Source organism: Emys orbicularis, chromosome 2 (genome assembly GCF_028017835.1).
Source record: "Emys orbicularis isolate rEmyOrb1 chromosome 2, rEmyOrb1.hap1, whole genome shotgun sequence".
NCBI lineage: Eukaryota > Metazoa > Chordata > Testudines > Emydidae > Emys > Emys orbicularis.
This window is the reverse complement of record NC_088684.1, coordinates 74,010,327-74,034,085: the sequence shown is the minus strand read 5'-3', so window position 1 is coordinate 74,034,085 and position 23,759 is coordinate 74,010,327.

Below are 23,759 nucleotides of genomic sequence, written 5' to 3'. Positions count from 1 at the left end.
CCGCCAATGCCTTCTGGGTAAAAAAATGTGTCGAGGGTGCTTTTGGGTAACTGTCGTCATCCGTCCGTCACTACCGCCCTCCCTCCCTGAAAGCGCCGGTGGGAAATCAGTTTGCGCACTTTTCTGGTCAGTGACAGCGCGGACGCCACAGCACTGCGAGCATGGAGCCCGCTGCGACCATCGCTGCAGTTATGGCCGTTGCTTATCATGCTCGCAGCTTATCATCCACCTTTCCCAGAGGCAGATGCAGAGAAATCAGGCGAGGAGGCTACGGCAGCGCGGTGAGGGCCTGAAGTCTGAGAGTGGCACAGACCTGTCAGAAAGCACAGGACCCCGCGCCAAGGACATCACGGTGGCAATGGGTCATGTTGATGTTGTGGAACGGCAATTCTGGGCCCGGGAAACAAGCACGGACTGGTGGGACCGCATAGTGCTGCAGGTCTGGGATGAATCACAGTGGCTGCGAAACTTTCGCATGCGGAAGGGGACTTTCATGGAACTTTGTGAGTTGCTGTCCCCTGCCCTGAAGCGCAATGACACCCGGATGCGAGCAGCCCTGACTGTCCAGAAGCGAGTAGCCATAGCCCTCTGGAAGCTTGCAACGCCAGACAGCTACCGGTCAGTCGCGAACCACTTTGGCGTGGGCAAATCTACCGTGGGCGTTGTTGTCATGCAAGTAGCCAACGCAATCGTTGAGGTACTGCTCTCAAAGGTAGTGACCCTGGGAAACGCGCAGGTCATCATAGATGGCTTCGCCGCGATGGGATTCCCAAACTGCGGTGGGGCTATAGATGGAACTCACATCCCTATCCTGGGACCGGACCACCAGGCCAGCCAGTACATCAACCGAAAGGGCTACTTTTCAATGGTGCTGCAAGCACTGGTGTACCATAGGGGACGTTTTACAAACATCAACGTCGGATGGCCGGGCAAGGTTCATGACGCTCGTGTTTTCAGGAACTCAGGTCTGTTTAGACGGCTGCAGGAAGGTATTTACTTCCCGGACCACAAAATAACTCTTGGGGATGTGGAGATGCCTATAGTCATCCTCGGGGACCCAGCCTACCTGCTAATGCCCTGGCTTATGAAGCCCTATACTGGCGCCCTGGACACTGAAAAAGAACTGTTCAACTACCGGCTGAGCAAGTGCAGAATGGTGGTGGAGTGTGCTTTTGGCCGTCTCAAGGGGAGATGGAGAAGCTTACTGACTCGCTGTGATCTCAGCGAAACCAATATCCCCATTGTTATTGCAGCTTGCTGTGTGCTCCACAATCTCTGTGAGAGCAAGGGGGAGACCTTTATGGCGGGGTGGGAGGTTGAGGCAAATAGCCTGGCTGCTGATTACGCCCAGCCAGACAGCCGGGCGATTAGAAGAGCCCAGCGGGACGCGCTGTGCATCCGGGAGGCTTTGAAAGCTAGGTTCCTGAGTGAGCAGGGTAACCTGTGACTTTTAAGTTTGTGTACAGAGAAGCTGAACCTGCCCCCGTTTCTTTACCCACTAAATGTTCAGTATCCTCTCCAGTTACATACCCCGTTCCCCCCCTTCCAACACACGTTTAAAAATAAAATCACTTGAATTTTGTTAATGAACACCGTTTTCTTTATTACTGTTTTCGCGGGAAAGTGTTGAACCTGGGACGCAGACTGTGGTGGGGAGCGGGTGTAGTGTAGTGATGCAAATGACGCTTCTAAACTCCTGTGACTTTGTGGCAGGGGGAGGACGGTTACAGATCCCCTGCTGCGTGGCTCTGTGATCCAGGATAAGGACCGCTGCATAAGATCTCTAACTGCCCACCCCCGTCACAAAGTCACAGAGCAACCCCCACCCCCCCACCACAGAACATGAAAACCACCTCCCAGACTGACCAGGGTAACTAGTGACTGCACTGTGTGTGTGCCCTGCTGCTGAACCTGCCCCCGCCTCTGTACCCTGGTAAAGGTGACTGTCCTGTCCAATTACCAACCCCCTTCCCCCCCCTTCAGACAGACTCTCCTCTAAAAGAACATGATGGAAACAGTAATTAACAGAAACGTATTTTTTATTAGCAACTACACATGAAACTGGGGGGTGAAACTTGGACGGGGGCTTGGGTGAGGCGGGAAGGAAAGGACTTGTCAAATTTTGGGGAATGAGAGCCTCCTAGTACTAGAGCAGTCTGCAGGGGTGGAGTGAGAGTTTTCACGGACTCTGCCGCCCCTCCTTCTTTGGACTTTGGGTGAGGGGGGTATGGGACTTGGTGGCGGGGGAGGGCGGTTAGAGATAGACTGCAGCGGGGCTCTGTCCTCCTGCCTCCGGTCCTGCAGAACATCCACAAGGCGCCGGAGCGTGTCCGTTTGCTCCCTCATTAGTACAAGCAGCGTTTGAGTCGCCTGCTGGTCTTCCTGCCGCCACCTCTCCTCCCGTTCCATGTGTGATCGGTGCATTTGGGACAAGTTATCCCTCCACTGGGTCTGCTGGGCTGCCTGGGCTCGGGAGCAGCCCATAAGTTCCGTGAACATGTCCTCCCGTGTCCTCTTCTTCCTATGCCTAATCTGCGCTAGCCTCTGGGAGTGTGATGCCAGGCTAGGTCGGGAGACAGTCGCAGCTGTGGGAATGGGAAAAAGGGAGTGAATTCCTCAGAAAGATAAATTTAGTTGTGAACAAAGAACATAGTCTTTCTCTGTGAACAAGACCATGCACAGCACCTATCACATGCGCACTCAGGACAAGGTCGAATTTTCAGCCTTCGCATTCAGTGCCTGGGGTCTTGCAGTGCAGATCAGAGAAGCGGGGCAGGACACCGGAATTTGTGTAGCAGGCCGACATGGTAAGCCGTAGACTTGTGGCTGCTTAAAACTTTAATAGTAGCACTGGCCTCCTTTCACATTGAAAGCAATGCCAGTCCCTGCTGCCAGCAATCCGGCAAGCATGAACTCTGCCCCTGTCCCACCCCCTCGCGGCTGTCCCAGGGAAAGATCCCTGTATGCTGCCCCTCTCCCGCCTCCACCGCGTGGCTGTAAGCCGCCGGTTACAGTTCTGTAAAGGAACAGGCAAGCAGTCCCAATACTAACATTCCCCTACCTAATTCAAAGCAGGTCACCATGAGCGACATCACTCTGATGAGGATTTCAGAGACGGAAAAAGAAAGGATGCTTCGGGAAAGCCTGTAAAGACCAGGGCCGTATGCCGCCATGCTCTGCAGGGCAATGATCCCGGAGTATTTGCTTGTCTCCTGGCGCGGAAATGTTTGCTACTACGGAGGACCCAATAAGGCTGCTCTCCCCAGGAACCTGATGCAAAGGCTTTCCAATTACCTCCAGGAGAGCTTCGTGGAGATGTCCATGGAGGATTTCTGCTCTATCCCCGGACATATAGACCGGATTTTACTGTAGCTGCACTGGCAGGGACTAAACAGTAGAGCGGCTTGGGCAGAACAATCATGCTAAACCGGACATTGTTAGATCTTTTCAGCAGTTGCACTGCCAGGGACTGAACCGTTAAGCGCCTAGGGCAAAGTAATCATGCAAAACCCATTGTTAATATTGTTAATATTCCTGTTCTGTTAAAAATAAATGTTTAGGTGTTTTAAACACTTACTGAGTGATCCTTCCCCTGATTCTGTGTCCGGGTTAACGGCTGGGGATGGTTGGTGGGGGATCTCTGTAAGGGTGATGAAGAGCTCCTGGCTGTCGGGGAAATCAGCTTGGTAAGTGCTGTCGACTGCCTCGTCCTCCTCATCTTCTTCCTCATCTTCCCCGTCCGCTACCATGTCCGAGGAAGCGGCCGTCGACAATATCCCATCCTCAGAGTCCACGGTCAGTGGTGGGGTAGTGGTGGCGGCCGCACCTAGGATGGAATGCAGTGCCTCGTAGAAACGGGATGTCTGGGGCTGGGATCCGGAGCGTCCGTTTGCCTCTTCGGTCTTCTGGTAGCCTTGTCTCAGCTCCTTGATTTTCACGCGGCACTGCGTTGCATCCCGGCTGTATCCTCTCTCTGCCATGGCTTTAGAGATCTTCTCATAGATCTTTGCATTCCGTCTTTTGGAGCGCAGCTCGGAAAGCACGGACTCATCGCCCCACACAGCGATCAGATCCAAGACTTCCCGATCAGTCCATGCTGGGGCCCTCTTTCTATTCTGAGATTGCACGGCCATCTCTGCTGGAGAGCTCTGCATCGTTGCCAGTGCTGCTGAGCTCGCCACGATGTCCAAACAGGAAATGAGATTCAAACTGCCCAGACAGGAAAAGGAATTCAAATTTTCCCGGGGCTTTTCCTGTGTGGCTGGTCAGAGCATCCGAGCTCGGACTGCTGTCCAGAGCGTCAACAGAGTGGTGCACTGTGGGATAGCTCCCGGAGCTATTAGCGTCGATTTCCATCCACACCTAGCCTAATTCGACATGGCCATGTCAAATTTAGCGCTACTCCCCTCGTTGGGGAGGAGTACAGAAGTCGAATTTAAGAGACCTCTATGTCGAACTAAATAGCTTCGTGGTGTGGACGGGTGCAGAGTTAATTCGATGTAACGGCGCTAAATTCGACATAAACTCCTAGTGTAGACCAGGCCATGGAGATGATTATATTGCTGTAAAGCACTTTCAGCTCTACCAATGAAAAGTGCTAAATAAGAGCTAGATATTATTTACAATAGCTGAAGATTTGGCCTGATATAGCCATCCATCTCTGGCAATACCGGTGTTTGTACTTTGAACCCTATTTTTCAGTAATTTGTAGTTTCAGTGTAAAATTCCTCTTGGAAATGAAACTTTGCACACAGGAGGCTAGCTGTGAAGTCAATCAGGCTACACCAATTTATAGCAGTTGAGGATCAGGCTCAGAGTCTATTTGTTTTTAATGGCATTTTGGAAGAGATTATTTTATTACGTGTTCTAATATGTAGTTTCCCATTGGACTGCAGTAGCTCAGGTAGTTACTACAGACCACATTCAAATTTGCTACATTTTGAAGTGCACCTGCAGAAATGCACTTGCACAAAAATCTGTATTTACATGCACAGAGGAATAATTATGCAACAGTTACTCATTTTACATGCACAGTTTTCTTTTTGCAAACAAATATGGGGTTTTGAATGAATGAGAATGAATGCACTTGCAAATATTATGCATGCACTTTTAGAGGCTTCATTAAATATTTTCTGTACGTTTTTGGTATATGCAAAATGCTCAAGTCCATGTGGTAAGACATACCGAAGTGGCCATTAAATAGGAGCACCAATTTAGAACAAGATCTCTTGACTCCTGTGGGATTTCTCATTGGATTGAACAGGAGATATTGCTCCAGCCGTTATAAGTTTCACTGTTGTCCAGAAGTCAGCAATATTATTTTTAATTGCAACTGTACATATTTCCATGAAAAAAATTTCACTGCTTTTTTAAATTTAAAATTAAAAATCACCCTCCTTCCTCAAATGAAAATAACATTAATGGTTGCAACAAGGGATTCAAGACAGCAAATTATGTGCTTACACCTCTTTCTTTTATAAGGCATGTGAAATTATTATTCAGAATTAGGCTCACAGAATTTTAGTGATGTACAGGACTCCAGTTCAAACTATGTTAAACTGCTTCATCTCATCAGTGAACTTTCCCATGTTAGACTTTTGACTGTGCTTCCCTTTGTATTGTGAAATCTATTTGTTAAGACTATTTCCCAGCCCGGCTTTGGATATGTATTTCCCATGGAACCCTGCCCTTTATATTAGGGGTGAATAATTAGATCATAAGGTTTAATGTTATTATGCAACCTGCCAAGATTTTGTACACTATCACCTGCTTGCTATAAGGTGTTGTCGGTCACCTTAATGATTCTAATGCGGCACTGAGTCCTTTTTTTCCCTTGGGAATCAATCTTAGGGTGGCGTCACTCATTCAGTGTGTGACTTTTCTTTCAGTGTTTAACAAGTCTCCCCGTAGACAAAAAGTTGTATTGTAAAACCAGACCTACAAAGTCTCACACACCTTAAGAATGAGTCCCACTCCTTTTTGCTTAAGGAAAAATTAAAGCAAAACAAAAGACACATTTATGCCCAAAGGGATTTCTCACTGCTATGAGAGTATATATATATATATATATATATATATATATACACACACACACACACAAAATCAACTCACCCAATCATACTACTTACTTCTAGAGATTTAGTGACGTTAGCTTCTGTGTGACATGGAAACCATGCTTTTGTCATAATTATTTTAATGGGGTTTATATTATTACATTCTCATTGAAAAGCTCTTTGTACTACAATTACCTTTAATACTGGGTCAAAAGGCATGATAAAAATGTAGGGAAAGTCACTAATACCTTTTTGTTCATTTTTCTGGTTCTAATGGCACTGGGGTGTGTCTGTGGGGGTGTGAAAGAGATTGAGTGAGTCGGAGAGACAGTGAAAGGATTAAACTGGTATCAAAGAAATTCAGGACAAAATCAGGGCTATTCCTGAAATTAGTGATGGTGGTGTACCACAGTAGCAATGCTTTGTCTTTGCTCCACCTACACAGTAACCTAATCTTAATAACCCATGATGAACATTCTATTATACAGAAATATCTAAGATGATAGCCTTCTAAGAACAGCTATTTGTAGATGGCAATAACTCTTCATTGAAACTGTTTGAAAGACTTGTCTCTGTTTGAGTAATCTGTTCACACTACCAAACAGTTGTCCCCCTCTCTTATGCCCCCACAGACAGCCCCACTGCCTGGATGAACACAAATCCTTTAGAGAAAATGGGATTTATTTTTCCATGGTTGTCTTCAGGGGAATAGGGAGTGTAACTTTATTAACCTAATGGGAGTTACAGGTGTAACTCCTAAGCAGCGGTAGGAGACTAGACTCCAAAGAGAATGAAATAAGCTGTTGCTATCTTTAAACAGAAGTTAAATGCACATTAATAAAAATCTCATTTCTACTAACGTTAACACTTAATTTGTCACTGCTTATGAGGGGATGACTTGTTGCTATGGGCAAGAAAAACCCTGACGTTTCGCCTGACTGCAAAACTGTGTTTATGTTGGGAGATGTAAGAACGAAGATACTCAGGACAAGTATACCATTCTTCCTTACTATTTCACTGCACAATGGTTAGGATAAGTATATTCCGCCTCAATTTCATTAGTGCAAACTGGCATTTTCAGCTAAAGATTGCCAAAGATTTTCAATCAAATGAATGACTCGTAGGACCTTTTCCCCCTTCCTGCATCTCTCTATGTAAGTATTTATAATGTGCTCAAACATCATTGTATCTAGGCAAGATGAAAGTACTTTGTACTTCTGTAACCTGTTCCATCCAAAGACCTCAAAATGTTTGCTTTGCAAACATACATTTAGCTTCAGAATACCTGGGTATGGCAGATAAATATACTATTTTACACATAAGGAAGCTGAGCCGCAGATAAGCTTAGGGACAAATTTTCAAAGGTGGCTGCTAATTTTGGGTGCATTGATTTTTGGGTATCAAATTTAGAACCTACACTAAAATCCTGGTGCCATGGAAGTTATTGACTTCAGTGTCACCAGGATTTCATCCCTACATTGTGATTTTCAGAGTTTCAAGCACCTGGAGCTTCTTTTCTTTATGGAGATATCCTATCTCGAACTGGAAGGGACCCTGAAAGGTCATCGAGTCCAGTCCCCTGCCTTCACTAGCAGGACCAAGCGCTGATTTTGCCCCAGATCCCTAAGTGGCCCCCTCAAGGATTGAACTCACAACCCTGGGGTTGACTTCCATTAACTTCAGTTCAAATAGGTTGGTCCCAAAGCTAGAAATACAAGAAGGAAATCACCAAACTCATTATTAAAAGTTAGAAATAAAATATGTTCAGACCAGAAATGTGCAGGTTTTCATACATGGTTGTTGCCCTGCTGATTTCCAACATATCTCTGTAGAAATGGAAGGCCTTTTTTTGTCCTCAGATGAGGAAAGATTTCATATATATAATTTTAAACTCTTGGACTAGTAAGAAATCATGCTATGAGAGCGGGTTGCATTGTGCAATTCATGGGAACTATATGTTCCTAATTAATCCCTAGTGCACGAATGTATCTTTTTTGTTTTTAATCTCATGAGAAATATCCCTATAAGCATGACTGGAAGGAACACACCTCTACATCTTTGGTACTGCAGAAGGATTTTAACCAGAAGGATTTTTTTTTTTTCATTTCAAGGCCTTGAGCCAAGTTTTCCTTTTATACTTTTCTGTCTCTAATCCTAAATCATTGTAACCTAAAACCTAGGGGCGAATTAAACAGAAATACCCTGCTAGCAAAAAGCTGGGCTAATTAATTTTCTTAGTTAGGAGCCTGGCTTGTCTTTCTTCCTCAATGAACACAGTAAACTCAGTACAGGCTGTGCAGTCTCAGCAGATTTAGTTACTGCCTCAGTGCCAACTATGTCTGTTTTAACAAACTTATTTTTTATTGGTTTTGTTATTTCACATAAACAACCATACACATGCTACCCTCTTAGGCCCTGATCCTACACATATTCTTACATCTGAATAACTTTATGCAGGTAAGTGGTCCCGTTTTATTCACTTGCATTAATGTGTGGAGAATCAGGCCTTTACTGTACAACTGTAAACTCAGCCAGAACCATGAATACAAAGTTAGCTGTACTTTCTCTCTTCTAGTTCAAGGGCTTGAGTCTCATTTACAATATGGCTCTTTTACACTGTACTGGCCTTCTTGTGAATGAGAATCAGGCCCAGAGTATATTGCTTTAAACACTGGTAACAATTCTAGGGTTCATCCAACAGCAATTTGACTATCAGTCCCCAGTTTCCTCTGGTGTTTTTGTGTGTGTGTGTGTGTGTGTATATATATATATATATATATAAAACAGTCTGAGTATCACTGACCTAGACTAACTCAAATAAAACACCAGCTGAAAATGAGTATATATATATATATATACTCATTTTCAGCTGGTGTTTTATTTGAGTTAGTCTAGGTCAGTGATACTCAGACTGTGGCTTGCAAGCGGCAAGTGGCTCTTTAATGTGTATCCTGCAGCTCTTTGCAGCAAATGATATTAAAACACGGTGTGATTTAATTATTAACCAGTCTAAGTTAACTAATCAGAATGCTTTTACTATGTTATTAACCAATTAAGTTATCAACTTGCACTATGTTTTTAACTTATTTGCTGTGAGAATAATAATAATAATTATATATATAAAAACTAAATATTTTTCCTGTCATACTGTTTAAATATGAATAATACTCTGGTAAATGAAACAATGAATTCACACCACTGTGGCTCTTTTGGGTAATGTTGATCACTAATTTGGCTCCTGAACCACTGAGGTCTGAGGATTTAGCCCCAGTTGCAGAATTCTGATAGTGATCTGCAGGACAGACAAGAGCTTCTGATTGGAAAAGAGAATTGAGCCTTTATTTTCCATTGCTATCTCCCATACAAATTGTAGCTGCAGAATTAAATAATATGAGAACCTCTGGTAAAAAGTATAGAAAACAGTGGTATGAAGTTGTTGTACAGTGAATAAAGCATTCAGTCATCTCAATTTTATTCTTACTAATTTTAAAATTAAAAGCCATACTGGCAGGCACGGGAGAAAGATACATTATAAGGCCCCAATGCTACGAAGATTTACACCTATGCTTAACTTTACTCACTCTGAGTAATCCCATAAAGTTAAGCATGTGCATAAATCTTGGCAGAATCAGGGCCTAAATTGATACGGTGCAATTTACAAAGAATTTGTTCTAGATGGCAGGATCTGCAGAGGTACATATACGAGGCACATGAAACACCATTTTCTGCTATTCCCCTCTCTAAATTCTTAAATGGTGATGAAACATAATTTTAATAATATTAACATCGCTAAGTATGTTCAGTGAAAGTGTACCAGAGCATTAAAAATAAAGTGCGAAATATCTCCCTAATTTTCCAAAGGTAATTCCTCCTGCCTCCTTCTCTCAAGGAGCTTGGAAAACCTAGCTCTAGAATATTTTTTTCCATCCCAGGTGATAGATGGCAATGATCCTCTCTTCTAGGATAACATGATGTTTTAGAAAAGTTACTATCAGTTTCTGTCTCAACAGCTGGGGGACTTTATCCTGTCAGAGCAGTGATTGTGAAAAGGAGCTAAGGGTGATAATGGACAAACATCTGAACATGAGCTCCCAGTATGGTGCTGTGGCAAAAAGGGGTAATGCGATCCTCAGATATATAAGCAGGGGAGTAGTAAGTCAGAGTAGGGAAGTGATTTATGTAGCACTGATGATAACAATGATAACATTTCTGGAGTCCACATTTTAAAAAGGATTTTGAAAAATTGGAGAGGGTGCAGTGAAGAGCCACAAAAACGATTCAAAGGCTGGAAATAACGCCTTAGAGTGAGAAACTAAAGGAGCTCAAATTATTTAGCTTTTAAAAAAGATCAAGAGGTGACTTGATTACAGTGTATAAGTACCTTAATGAAGATAAAATTCTGGGTACTAAAGGGCTTTTTGATTTAGTGGAAAAAGGCATAACAAGAACCAATGGCTTAAAGGCAGACAAATACAAATTAGAAATAAGGCACAATTTTTTTTAACAGTGCAGATGATTAACCATTGGAACAAACTCCCAAGGGAAGTGGTGGATTCACCATCACTTGAAGTCTTCATATCAAAATTGGATGCTTTTCTGGAAGATATGCTTTAGTCAAGCACAAGTTATTGGGTTAACCCCAGGAATAACGTGATGAAACTCTAAGGCCAGTGTCAGACAGGAGATCAGACTAGATGATCTAATCGTTCCTTCTGACTCTAATTACAAACACAAAACATGCCTCTGAACTCAGCTCGATGAAGAGCTGGCACAATGTGTTACACTTAACTGCATGAATTTTGCCAAACACTCAGGTATGTCAAGGTAAGAACGCACCAGCTTTGCTGCAGAATGTATCTGCTCTGTCCTAACATTTCATTGATGTCAATGGAATGTTAATGGATGCCGACAGCACAACAGGAGTGGGTAGCGCCAACTGTGAAAGGGTTAAGATAATGTCATCAGAATAGAATGTTGTCACAGGATAATGGTTGCCTGCTGCTACATAAATGCTGAGGCACTCATGGAAAATTAAACATCAAGGCATGCTCATTTTCAAAGCAACAGACCTGGATCTTACTGCAATCTTCTGTTACAATGCATTTATTTCTACTTAACTCAATGGCTGTGGGTGCAGTGAATTGAGAATTGTAGTAGTATTATTTACCTATGCACTCTGACTGGCCTGGTGGCCAGCTGTACATTACTGCATGCTTTAGTTAAACAGAGATACATTAATCTACAATAATAGTTTTAAACATGTAGGTTTAACAGACAGAGCAGTGGTCCAATGATTTAGGTACAGGATTTGAAGCCAGAAGTTCTAAGCTTGGCTCTGGCACTGACATCCTCTGTGACACTGGACAAATTTACTTAACTTTAGGTGTCAGTTCAGGTATGTGTACATTGGACTTGGAGGTGTAATTCCCACCATGAGACATACCCTGCTAGCTCTGATCAAGCTAGTGTGCTAAAAATAGAAGTGTAGCTGGGGCAGTGTGAGTGGTGGAATGGGTGTTTGAGTTAATACCCCTTGAAATAAATGGGGCAGCTCACCTCTCCCAAATCTATTTTTTCAGGCACTCTGAAAATTCTGGCATATATTGCTGTCTTGGTTACACTTAACTTCATGTTTTCAAGGTTTTTTTTGTAAACATAGAACCTAGATAATTACTTTTTTAAAAAGATGAAAGCTAAGATTCTGGAGCAGAAAGTGGCACCTCAGGGGAAGCAGGGTGTGTTGTGTACCCTGGCTTTGAGTCCTGACCACCTCCATATACAACCTCGCCCAATTGGACATGTGCATTATAGTTTTGTGTCTCACTTTTCTCTGAAACATCAGTATTGCCCACTGCCTGAAGTAGAGAAGCAGGCAGATGGAACAATGATCTGATTCGGTGTGAGAAATCCTATGCAACTTTTCACTATTGCCCTTCATCCTGTAACAGCTGATATAGAGAGCACCTGCATAGCAGATGAAGTTTTCTAGACAGCAGCCAAAGCCTGATACTTGTTAAAAATGCAGCATCTTACTCTATGAATTGGAACAATGTCACTTTAAATCTAATCCTTCCTTTGCTCTCACATATCCCCACCTCCCAAAACAGTTGCACTTGCTGCCTGCAATGTGGATTTCCTTAAATTGACTACTAATTGCCACAGCTTCTAAGCTTGTGTGGAATTGAAATGCAGTCTGCTGAATTCAGCTCATTTTCTTAGGTAAATACCGGGCTGACAATGCTAACTATTCTGTATATGTTGAAAGAGCAGAATGCTGGAGTTGAGACTGACCATGGTAATCAGTGTTAGCCCACAAGCACAGAAGCCATATTTAGCATTACACGCGTGGCAGTGTTTCCTTTTTGGAGGATTCCCCACTGGAGCCGTACTACTTTGGGATGTCATCCTGTTGGGTCCTGCACACTGAGCTGGACTGAACCAGGTTGGTATTTGGAATTGAGGGCCTCCCACAAATACACAAGGTACTACAGGAAGTGGTCTTAGTAGGAGGTACTCTCTCTTCTGAGTCAGTACTGAACCAATGACCAAGCATTAACCTGTGCTGCTGGAGGTGCCATATTCTGGAGGAGACATGGTACTGAGATCCTGAACATTTGTGGTTATTAAGAATCCTACAGTATTTTCCTCAAGTGTAGTGATGTTAGTCCTTGTTTCCTTGCATGATGCCTACTTGGATAATTACATTTTGTCCACCTACCATTTCTGCTATCATGTCATTTGAATAAAGGATTCCATTTCACTTACTGTCCTGAACTGTTGTGTAGTGCCGCGATATCAGCCCAGAGTAGGGTGACCAGATAGCAAATGTGAAAAATCGGGACAGGAGGCGGGTTCCTATATAAGAAAAAGTCCCAAATATTGGGGCTGTCCCTATAAAATCGGGACATCTGGTCACCCTAGCCCAGAGATTACTGCATTTCAATGACTATGAAGTGATCCCTGTTCATACTTTGTATATCATTTTAAGACCTTGTTTCAGGAAAGTGCTTAAGCATGTGCTTACCTCAATCCCTATTCAGACTAACACAAGTATGAGCGTGAGTCTCACTGACTTCAAGGGGATTTAACCACAGGCTTAAAGGTTAGCACATGCTTAAGTGCTGTCCTGAATAGAGATGCTTTCTATGTGGACAAAGGGTGTGTGGATTCTGTGGGAAGAAGGGCACTATCGTTCATATTTCACTATAGGTTACCATAGAATAAATAATAATAATAACACAGAAATCTGTTAGGCCTATATAATGATCATAGAATGTATGAGGTCCAACGAAACTTTTAGCATTCCATGAAAAGTTGGAAAATAATGTGGAAAAAATACCAGAAATGGGTTTATATAGTATGGAAGCTGGCAGAAGTCGTTTGGAAAAATCATATTAATTTAGAAAGTCCTATTATGTGCATTTTAAAAAAAATAGCTTATTTAAACAAGGGTCTACAAAAGAAACAAAAATCTTTAAAACAAAAGCTCTGGAGTTGAACAAATCCTCCTTCCATCCCCCAAAATAAGGTAGTGTTCTGGCTCTGGTTTAAAAAGACCAAAGCCTGGATCTGAAGAGCTGACGCTCACTCTGATATGGCCAGGTGTTGCAGCTGATGTGTATCAGGGAGCCTCGAAAAGGCAAGCATCTTCATATTGCAAGTGAGCCACAATAGTTAGGGACAACGTATTATAAATGGCGGTAACCTAACCTCTGAACTGCTTGGCCTTTTTAGGCTCATGCCAAATTCTTATCAGTAAATATGAAGGATGGTACATTGGAATTTAGCCATACGGTCTCTGTTAATGAGACAGTTACAGCTAAATTCCTGCTGCATGTGGAAAACCATATCTTAGCTATACTGCACTCTCATTGCACAGCTTTTTCAGGAAGCAAATGTTAGGGCTTGAGGTGCTTCTATAGGAAAAGTAACTAAACAAATTTCAAATATTTCACATTTCAAGGCTAGAAATCTCATATTTGAGAAGGATTCCATTGAATTAGAACAGTAATGAACTCAATAGTTTAACCCAAATTACCTCAGAAAAATGGAAGAGATCAGAAAACTCAGTTTGTCTTGTTCAAAACCCTATCGAAAGGCTTAGGGGCCTGATTCTCCTCTCATGCTGGTGTAAATCAGGAGTAATTCTACTGAAACCAGTGGAGTCGTGCTAGTGTAAAATTGATGTAAGTGACATTGGAGTTGGGGCTCAAATTCTGAAGTATTTGCAATATTAAAGAGACCGGGTCAAACTAATCCCGGGTGTAACTCCGGTGCCTTAAATGGAGTTAGACTCTGAATGAATTTGGCTCTGTGTGTATGCGTGTGTGTGCGTGTGTGTGTATGCGTGTGTGTGGGTAACAGTAAAAGAGAACTGACGTAAACTTCCTGTGAGAACTCTGTGTTCTGTGGCCAGGCTTTGCTGAGTAACAGAGAAAGGAGTCAGAGCTGTGATTATTTGCACTGACCAGAGCTTGTCTGGCCGGGCTGTGCTGTCTCCGCACAGTTGGACTACATCATGCTTGACACAGTTAGAGAGGGAGAGAGCAAGAGCAACTGTGGCTCCAGCATGTCGGGCCCGCTCGGCAGGTTGATGAATGTTCTGAGCTTTAAGAGCTTGCCACCCAGGCCAGTTCAGCCCATCCACAATGAGTTACAGTTTCCCGATCTCCCTCCCGGCACCTCCTCCCCCTTCCTCCCTTCTCCACCACGGCTGCTTACTACATAAACACTGCTGCTCTATCTTCAAAGCCCAGTCATCATGTCACTGTGTCAGTTTAGAGCAGACTGGGATCACCCTGTTGCACGTCTGTTGCCGGCCAGGCCTCTGCAAATAAACAGGATTAGAACATATTTCTATTTTCTTACTTAAAGACAATTCTCCCTTAGTTCTTTGGGAAGGAGTGAGTTTTAATTAACGATGGGACAATGCAAATTCAGTTAGAAGTTTCACTTGGGAATGTGACACATTTCCAATTTGTTTCTCTTCCCTGAGGTTATGTTCCACCTCCTCCTGAGAGCTTTTCCACAGGGGAGTTGTCTGTCTGTGGGAAGCCTTAAGGAAGTGCACAATGCTGTCATCTCCTAGGGAAAATGTGTTTCAGTTCAGTTATGTTCCCACCAGCTTCTCTTTTCCTTTCCATGCATCTGTTTTCATTTTCTTCACATTTATACTTTAAAGATGATTTTCTCCCTTCCACATCCCTTCCCTCTCCCCCAGGAAGATGAATTTCATCTGTGTCTTGAAACAGGGTAAGAAACAGTAAATATTTATGGACACCAGGGGAAGGTTGAACTATAATCCACTACTTATCCCTAGGTCTCTTATGCAAGGAATTAGCATTGCAAAATTTACATTAAAAAAAAGTATTTCTATTATGTGAAAATGCTATGCCTCACACTCAGTTAATGGAGCAAACTGCAGTGTACCCTGGGCCAACTATGGGACGTGGCCTTTTAACAGTGTGAGACAAATGGCCAAAATTAAATACACAAAATGCAGCCGAATGTGAAAGTTCAAGTGATGAGGAAATATGTGTACAGCAGGTCAAGTTTTCTACAGATTTATTTTTAATGAATTCTTAGGATTTTTTTAAATAATTGTAAGTATACTCAGCAATACTGTACAGATAAAGGCATGTAAAAATGCCAGTGCATGAAGCCAAACACACAAAACTTGTATGTCTCCAAACCCAGAAGGGGCCATAACAACAAAATGTTCAGTATGGATTCTTAGAGCCTAAGTGAAGATAAAGCTCTAATAAAAGGCCATTCTTTTGTGTTAAAGTAAAAGCAACATAAAATGAGAGTTTGTTGCAGGGGCAGGGGATGGGGGGAGGACAGGCATAGCAGCATAGGCCCTTTAATGTCCTGATGCTGCAGAAGTGGAAGGAAAACCCTGGGAGGTTCCCATCAAAGGCCAGTGTTCTCTCCAGCAGCAGCAGGGGGTCCAACAGCACCATGTGGCCATCAAACAGGGAGGGGGCAACTTGGGTCAGTATGGGAATACAAGACTTCCTCCCAGATTGCCATGTGCCTCTAGCAGATCTTGGTGGAACAGTAGAGTTTGGGAGTCTAATTTCTGCATTTCTTTACTCAACGATTCTACCCCAGAAACCCTATAAGAAAGCACACTCCCTCTGGTTTTTCTGTGGGAGAGCGTGATCCTGAGGTCCCTTCCAACCCTGATATTCTATGATTCTATGAAAAGCCTATTCCTATTCATACTGAAGCCAGTGGGAGGAGTTTTGCTATTGACTTGAATCCCAGCAGGAATATGTCATAAAAGGTCCCATAGACATCTCTGTCTTTGTTTCTACCTTGATATCTATGGGCCAGATCCTAGCTACCTTTCCAGTGCTACTCCAGTGGTGTAAATTGAGGGGAAAGCTGGCTGCAGCTGAGAATCCTCAAATGATATAAAGCCAATGTAACTGGCTCTACATCACCCACTCCTGGATCCTGTGTATAGGGGCCATAGCCAAAGCATGGTGTACTCCAGTGATCTTGTGGTGGTAGAAGGTTCAGAGAAGAGCCATGAGAATAATTAAAGGATTAGAAAACATGCCTTATACCAATAGACTCAAAGACCTCAATCTATTTAGTTTAACAAAGAGATGGTTAAGAGATGACTTGATTACAGTCTATAAGTACCTACATGAGGAACAAATATTTGATAATGGGCTCTTCAGTCTAGCAGAGAATGGTACAACATGATCCGGTGGCTGGAAGTTGAAGCTAGATCAATTTAGACTGGAAATAAAGCATACATTTTTAAAAGTGGGAGTAATTAACCATTGGAACAATTTACAAAAGGTTATGGTGGATTCTCCATCACTATCCGTTTTAAAACCAAGGTTGGATGTTTTTCTAAAAGCTACACTCTAGGAATTATTTTGGGGAAGTTCTATGGCCTATTATATAGGAGATCTAACTAGATGATCACAATGGTCCCTTCTAGGCCTTGGAATCTATGAACCTGTGAATGAAAAAGTTCCTATGGGATTGTTATTACTGTCGTAAATTAGAGCAATCATGAGGTTGCTCTAAATTATGCTGTAATCAAACAGGTCCCTGGCTGCTCCCAAGTTCAGGAAAGGGGGTGGAAAACTACATATTCTCAATTGTGCTTAGGGGAACCTGAAACTCTTCCTCTCTATCTCTATAATTTTTAACTATATCAAAGTCATTAAAGAATTTTCCTACTAAATCTCTACTTTTCACACTTGCATATATTGGCTTTTCAATGTGCCTGCTGTTGCCAAATGAGCAGAACCAGCTGCTGAATAATTTAGAATGTCAGTGTCCGAATATAAAATTAATAACATATTTCCAGGAAAACAGGAGTCTTGAGACTCCGCTAGTATGGTGAATGGCCATGTGTAGAAACTGGATTACCTTTTCATCCACAAAGGTGGTTCCTTTAAGACAGAAAGGTAAATTGTTGAAGGCAATATGGGGTATCTTTGCTTCTGTAGTCTGTATTATGCCTGTTCTTTGGATAAATAGAGGACAGTCTCCAGACCATCATTCCAGCATCTGGGACTGGAATCCTGAATTCAAACACCCTTGAACTTTGGTAGTGGTTGTATTTCGAAATCCAACTCCACAATTCATGATTCTTGATTATCTCTATTAAGAGCTCAGTCCAAAACTGATAAAAGTCAATGGAAGGACTTATATTGACTTTACTGGGCTTCGGATCAGGGCCTAGTAGTCCAGACTGGAACACTGAAGCCAAATACCCTTGAATTTTGGGGTGCTTTGAAATTTGGTCCCCAAATCACACCTACATTTGTGTAATGATGGTGATGATGAATATGTTGCAGCAAAAAATCATAAAATGGCAATTTTCCACTTATTTTTTTAAGGAATAAAGTCCAATAGATTAGCCACAGCATGTTAGGTTTTTTGTTAAAACCAAACCAAACTATAAATGTCTTTTCAAATAGTTTTATTTTAATAAATTTAAAAAAAAAACAATGAAAACAGATTTTATTTTGGTTATAAACATCCCCCTATTGTTCTGGAAAACCATTAATAATAATAATGTCTTTGGACTAATGACATGAGATCAGAAAATTAAACAATTTATACAAACTACCAGTTCTCCTCAAACTGACATTTTCGATGCCTTGGCTATGATGATGTTGGATCTCACAAGCTAAGAAGGGTTGGGCTCGATTAGTACTTGAAGACCTCAAATGAGCAACTTTGTGCAGCAATTTTGGTTATTCTATTGGTAGCATGCCTTCATCTGAGTCAGCACAGAACCAATGTCTCAGCAAGGGGCCAGGGAACACTGCTGTTACAGGTGCTGTCATTTGGATGAGGTATTAAATCATATTCCTTACCATTTATGGTTACGAAAGATCCCATAATAGTTTTTTTCTAAAAGTGGGGATGTTAATTCAAGTGCCCTAACCCAGTTCCAACTGGGATTATTAAATTTTTCCTAAACTCCCTCGGCAGTTTCAACGGGGAAGAGGGGTGGCATTCTTCTCTGCTTCCTGCGCTAAACTGTGGCGAGTGTTGCTGCACCCCATTAAACAAATCCTGCCTTTCAGCAGGGAAATCTCTTCTCTATCTCTCAGGGGAGCTGTGAGTCTTTAATTCATTAGTGTTTGCGAACACTTTTTGACTTTTGGATGAAAAGTGCCTAGTGTACAGTTATTATTTTAACATTATTAATATTTGCTATTTATGTATATTCCAGTAATGCCTACAATGTGCTGGGCACTGCCTATACATGCAGGAAGACAGAATCCCTGCCCTAAAGAGCTCACAGTCTGGGAGTCACTGATAACTGAATTATAGCCCTCAAATGTTTAATAATAAGGCTGAGTGCAGTGTTGTTGTAGCCATTTTGGTCCCAGGATAATAGGGAGACAGGCTGGGTGAGGTGATATCTTTTATTGGACCGACTTCTGTTGATGAAAGAGACCCACCTTTTCTCTACTAATAAGGCTAACATTTTACACTACCATAGCACCATTCATCTAATGATTCCTTCCAACACCTTACAAATGTGTATTAAGCCCCAGAAAACCCTTGAGAAATAGGGAAGTATACTATACTCAATTTTATGGGTTAAACATAGGCACAGGTTAAGTGATTTGCCCAAAGTCACTCTAATTCACTGGCACAAGTGGGAGTAGAACCCAGGAGTCTTAGGGTATGTCTACACTGCAGTCAAAGATGTGATTGCAGCTTGAGTAGACGTACCAACACTAGCTTTAATCTAGCTAAAAATTGGAGTAAAAACACAGTGGTGTGGGCGTCAGCACGGATTGTCCAAGTACTGGAACACTGGATGTGTACTTACAAAGCTAGCCTATGCTAGGGTCCATGCTGCCATGTCTTCACTGTTACTATTAACTGTGCTAGCTAGGTTAAAGCTAGCGTGGGTATCTCTACCTGAGCTGCAATCACACCTCCACTTGCAGTGTAGATATACCTCTAGTCCTGTGTCCTAGCCACTATACAAGATCTAAGAGTCACTACTACTAGAATACTAAACTCACTATAAGCCTTAGGCAAAATTGCCACTATACTACAGGGCCAGACTGTCATTTTTCAGTTAAACTGAATTTTGAGAGATGATCCCAGAGGTGAATGAAAATCCTTTTCAAGTGTCTTAGTGCTTGTCTACACTTAGAAGGCTGCAGAGGTGCAGCTGCATTGATGCAACTGAGACGCTATAGTGCTTCAGGGAGGGCTGCTTCTGTTGCCGTAGGTACTCCATCTCCCTGAGAGGCCATAGCTATGTAGATGGGAGAAGCCCTCCTGTCAACGCAAGGTATCTGCGCCCGTGTCGGTGTCTATGCCGGGAGTTAGGTCAGTATAATTGTGTCACTCAGAGATGTGGATTTTCCACACCCCTGAGCGATGTAGTAGTTAGTGTAGACCAAGCCTTAGATAAGAATCATAAATTTGAGACTGGGTGGAAGTTAGACACTTCCTCACCTGATAAGGAAGTTTTCTTCAGTAAACAAGTTGTTAAAGTCTGCTTACAATTAGATGGAACAATTCCAGATTCCAGTGATAAATTTCCTGTGTCCTGATCTGTTGTTGCCAGAGTTGATAAACACCCCCTCAGCACAGCACCCAGGTGGGGATCAGATCCAAAGCACATGTTGAGGGCCTTAAGCCCTGGATAACATCAGGGGGACTGGACTGAGATACTTGCAAGAAAGGGCTCAATATCCAGATCGGACAAGTCATAAAAGCCGTAGAGGGGAAAAAAGCCAGAGGAGAATTGGGTTGACTCACAGTTAGCTGCCAAGCTGAAATCTTTTATTTATAAAACAGTTACTCAACTTGTTACAAACACTCACTGAGGGACTCAGTAAGTTATTAGACAATTGTTTCAATTTTAAGAACCTGCCCATGATGGCAAATCTATCTGTCTGTCTATGATCTTATACTGTCCCATGACCGTAATATCTGAACAGGATGCAGAGTGACCCTTCCCCTAAAAGAGTTCTAGGAAAAATGTTGTTTGGGTTTGAAGAGAGAGGGTCACTGTGTTCAACCAGATGCAAAGGGGTCTTGTTTGGATTCTAGAAGGAAATATTAAAGGCTAGATAGCCGGTTGGGAGTCTAGACGAAAGAGTCGTGGGGGCAGTTAAGGATGAAGTTGGGGAAAAAAGGGAGAGTAGTCTGCTTAGGTTCTGATAGTGATGGAAAGGGAGAGGGAAGGGTAGTGTTAGAGAGAGAGGCCTAAAATATTATTTATATGTAAATGTACAATACATGTGGGCATTGGTGTGTGTATGTGTGTGTATATATATATATATATATATATATACATACACTGGTACATACATATTGAAATTGGAAATTGTACTTTTCCATTAAAATTAATCACAGATATGCATCTAAATCTCTAGACTGCTTTGAAAATCTCAGCAGCTCCACATATGCATCCTTGTGTGTATGTGTGCTTGCTCTCCCCCTGTGCACTGTATTTCCTGGTAGGTATCATAGCATGACTTTCATGATAACCTCCTGTTTTTAGCTGCTCGTAACATTTTGGAAAGTTATATTTTGTTTGAAATTTTGCATGATTGATCTTGGCCAAATAGTGAATATTTTAGAAAGTCTGTGTGACATGCGAAAGTGGAGGCGGTTGTTTTTATCTCTGTCTGTATCTTTTTCATTGATATATGTATTTTTATTTCTTTCTTTATGGAGAGAGAGAAAGACACAAATACATAAAAATAGACATGAAGTAGCTAATATAAATGACCGGGGGCACTGGTTCAGTGTCCAGCTGCAATTAGATCTGACCTGGGACTGGAATTCACTTCTCAGCAGGTCTGCTTAATGATTAGTTTTATTGTTTCTTCATCACCCCTAGTGGGGGTCATTTTTATTAGTAATGGAAAGAGACTGTTGCCCCTGGATAAAGCCAGCCACAAAAGACAAAGGGCTGATTGAGCACAGTTAGTGTCTTCAGGGCTCTGCATACCACCCCTTTCCTTCTCTTCTGACTGGAGGCAAGAAGGAGTATTGAGAGACGTCAAACATTAACTGGCTTTAAAGGGAAGTCACATCATGTGGCATACTGGAATTAGTACCACATGCTTTCATTTTGCAGGGCTGCTCTGATTATTGCTCTCAGACAACCCAAAATGAGGAGACATTTTTTGGCTGCCAGATATTTTAGATACCAGGCATTATTTTATTTTTTTTAAAGAGGTATCAAGTATTGTTAGCAATATTACTGTGGTTTGCAAACACCTGCTCACACTCCCACTCCTGACATGCAAGTACAAGTAGATTTCTAGCAAGTACAGGTCCATTTCCCAACAGCTGCAACAGGTAAAAACTGGCATAATTCCTTGGCAAAACTTGCACACTAAATGTTCTTTCTGGCTGATACCTGTTCTGAAGTGTTTCCAAAGAGATTTATTATAAGCCCTGGCATAATCAACAAAAACACGAATAGTTCCTGTGTGTTTGCTTTAAAAGTTCAGTGGGTACATGGACCAGGTAGAGTGACAGAATTGTCAGATGAGTTTGAGGTAGAGTAACAATGTGTTCACCATTGTCCTATCTGACAATAACAGGTGTATGTGAAGACAGTTCTCCCCACCTGGAAACAGTGCTTCAGGGAATTTAGACTGGCTTGAGCAAGGGCTGCATGGTTTTTCACTAGTGGTGATGGGGGAAACTTCCAAAAGAATGGTGTTGGGGTTCATTTAGTTAAGCACCTACAAGTTTAGGTGCTTCTCCAAACCACAGTAGCTAAACATCATAGTCCATAAAAGTTTGGCTGGAAATTTCATAAGAGCAGACTTAAGCTTAGCGATTTTTGAAGCTGATTTGATGAAAAGTAATGTCATTTTGGCTCTTAATTACATAGGAGTTCAAGGTAGATTACAAATCAGTTTGCTTTAATCTGATTTTACAGTCAGAAAAAGAACATTAGGGCCAGATCATCTGCTGGTGTAAATTAGCATATCTCCACTGAGTTCAATGCAATATCACTGATAGACATCAATTGAGGGTCTGGCTTTCTATCTTGCGAAACACTGCTTAATATCAAGCATTCATTTTCATGGATAAATCTGTATTAGAGTAGGACAAAAAGCAGTTTAAAAATATATATTAGCCCTGGGCATAAGCCAGCTAAGAGGATAAGACTTGGGCCTCTGTAAACTGTAATACTGATTTGTCTCTAACTGTTCTCTCTTAATGGAAATGGAAATGACTATTTTTAAATTCACTTTAATTAGAAATGTAGGGCCTGATTTTCCAACAAATTAGGCTCACAATTGTGCCTACAAAATGCACATTGAACTGAGAGTCAAATTTTCACATATACTTACCATGATTGCATATTCCAAATGGATAATTGGGGGACATTTTTTCCTAATTGTCTACTTGTACATGTAAGTACGGCTCAGCGTTCACGTCGCACTCCCTGTCAGTCCCCAGCCTGGTCTGGGGACGCTAATGATCCAACCAGCAGACCAAATTCAGTGATGAATCCTGGTCATGTGCCACCTGAGGCACATTGCACATACGCTGAGAAGAAGTTGCCCAACTTGCACATGCAAAATTGTAGTAGGTGTGTGTAAATTAGACTCCATATTTGTGAATGAACTTGCATGCCTAATTAATTTGAAAATCCCTATGCTATTTGAAATTCATCTCTCTCCCCTGCTGACAAATCTCAGGTAATTAGGCTCTGAGTGGCGAACTATCCAGGGTTGGTGGGGGCTGGACTTAACCCAGAGGCAAAATGCAAGGCAGCAAAGCAGTCTTCCTGCAGTTGCTATTGCAACCTATGTGCAGGTAGCAGCCATTGCTCTTCTGTGCAGGGTTGTGGGCCATTAGGTCTACAAGTGCCTCATCCCTAACCCACCTCCATTTAGGTTCTTCCATAGCCCCAACAAGGTAGTATTTGAGTTCTTCACAGACTTTAGTGAATGAAACCTGACCACATCCCTATGAAGTGGGGAACTGATATCACTATTTTACAGATGGGGAATTGTGCCTTAAGATCATCCTTCCTCTACCTCCAACAGTCCTCTTTGTGGCAGCCTTATGGGAATGGAGTGGAGACCCCTAGTTCATAGGCAGTGCAGGGATTCTCTTCCATGATTGAGCCATTCTTTGTAGCCCGATCATGAGACTTAAGTGGCAGAGGGCCTTATGTGTGCTCTCCACACATGAGTGAATTGCACCCTAAGGACT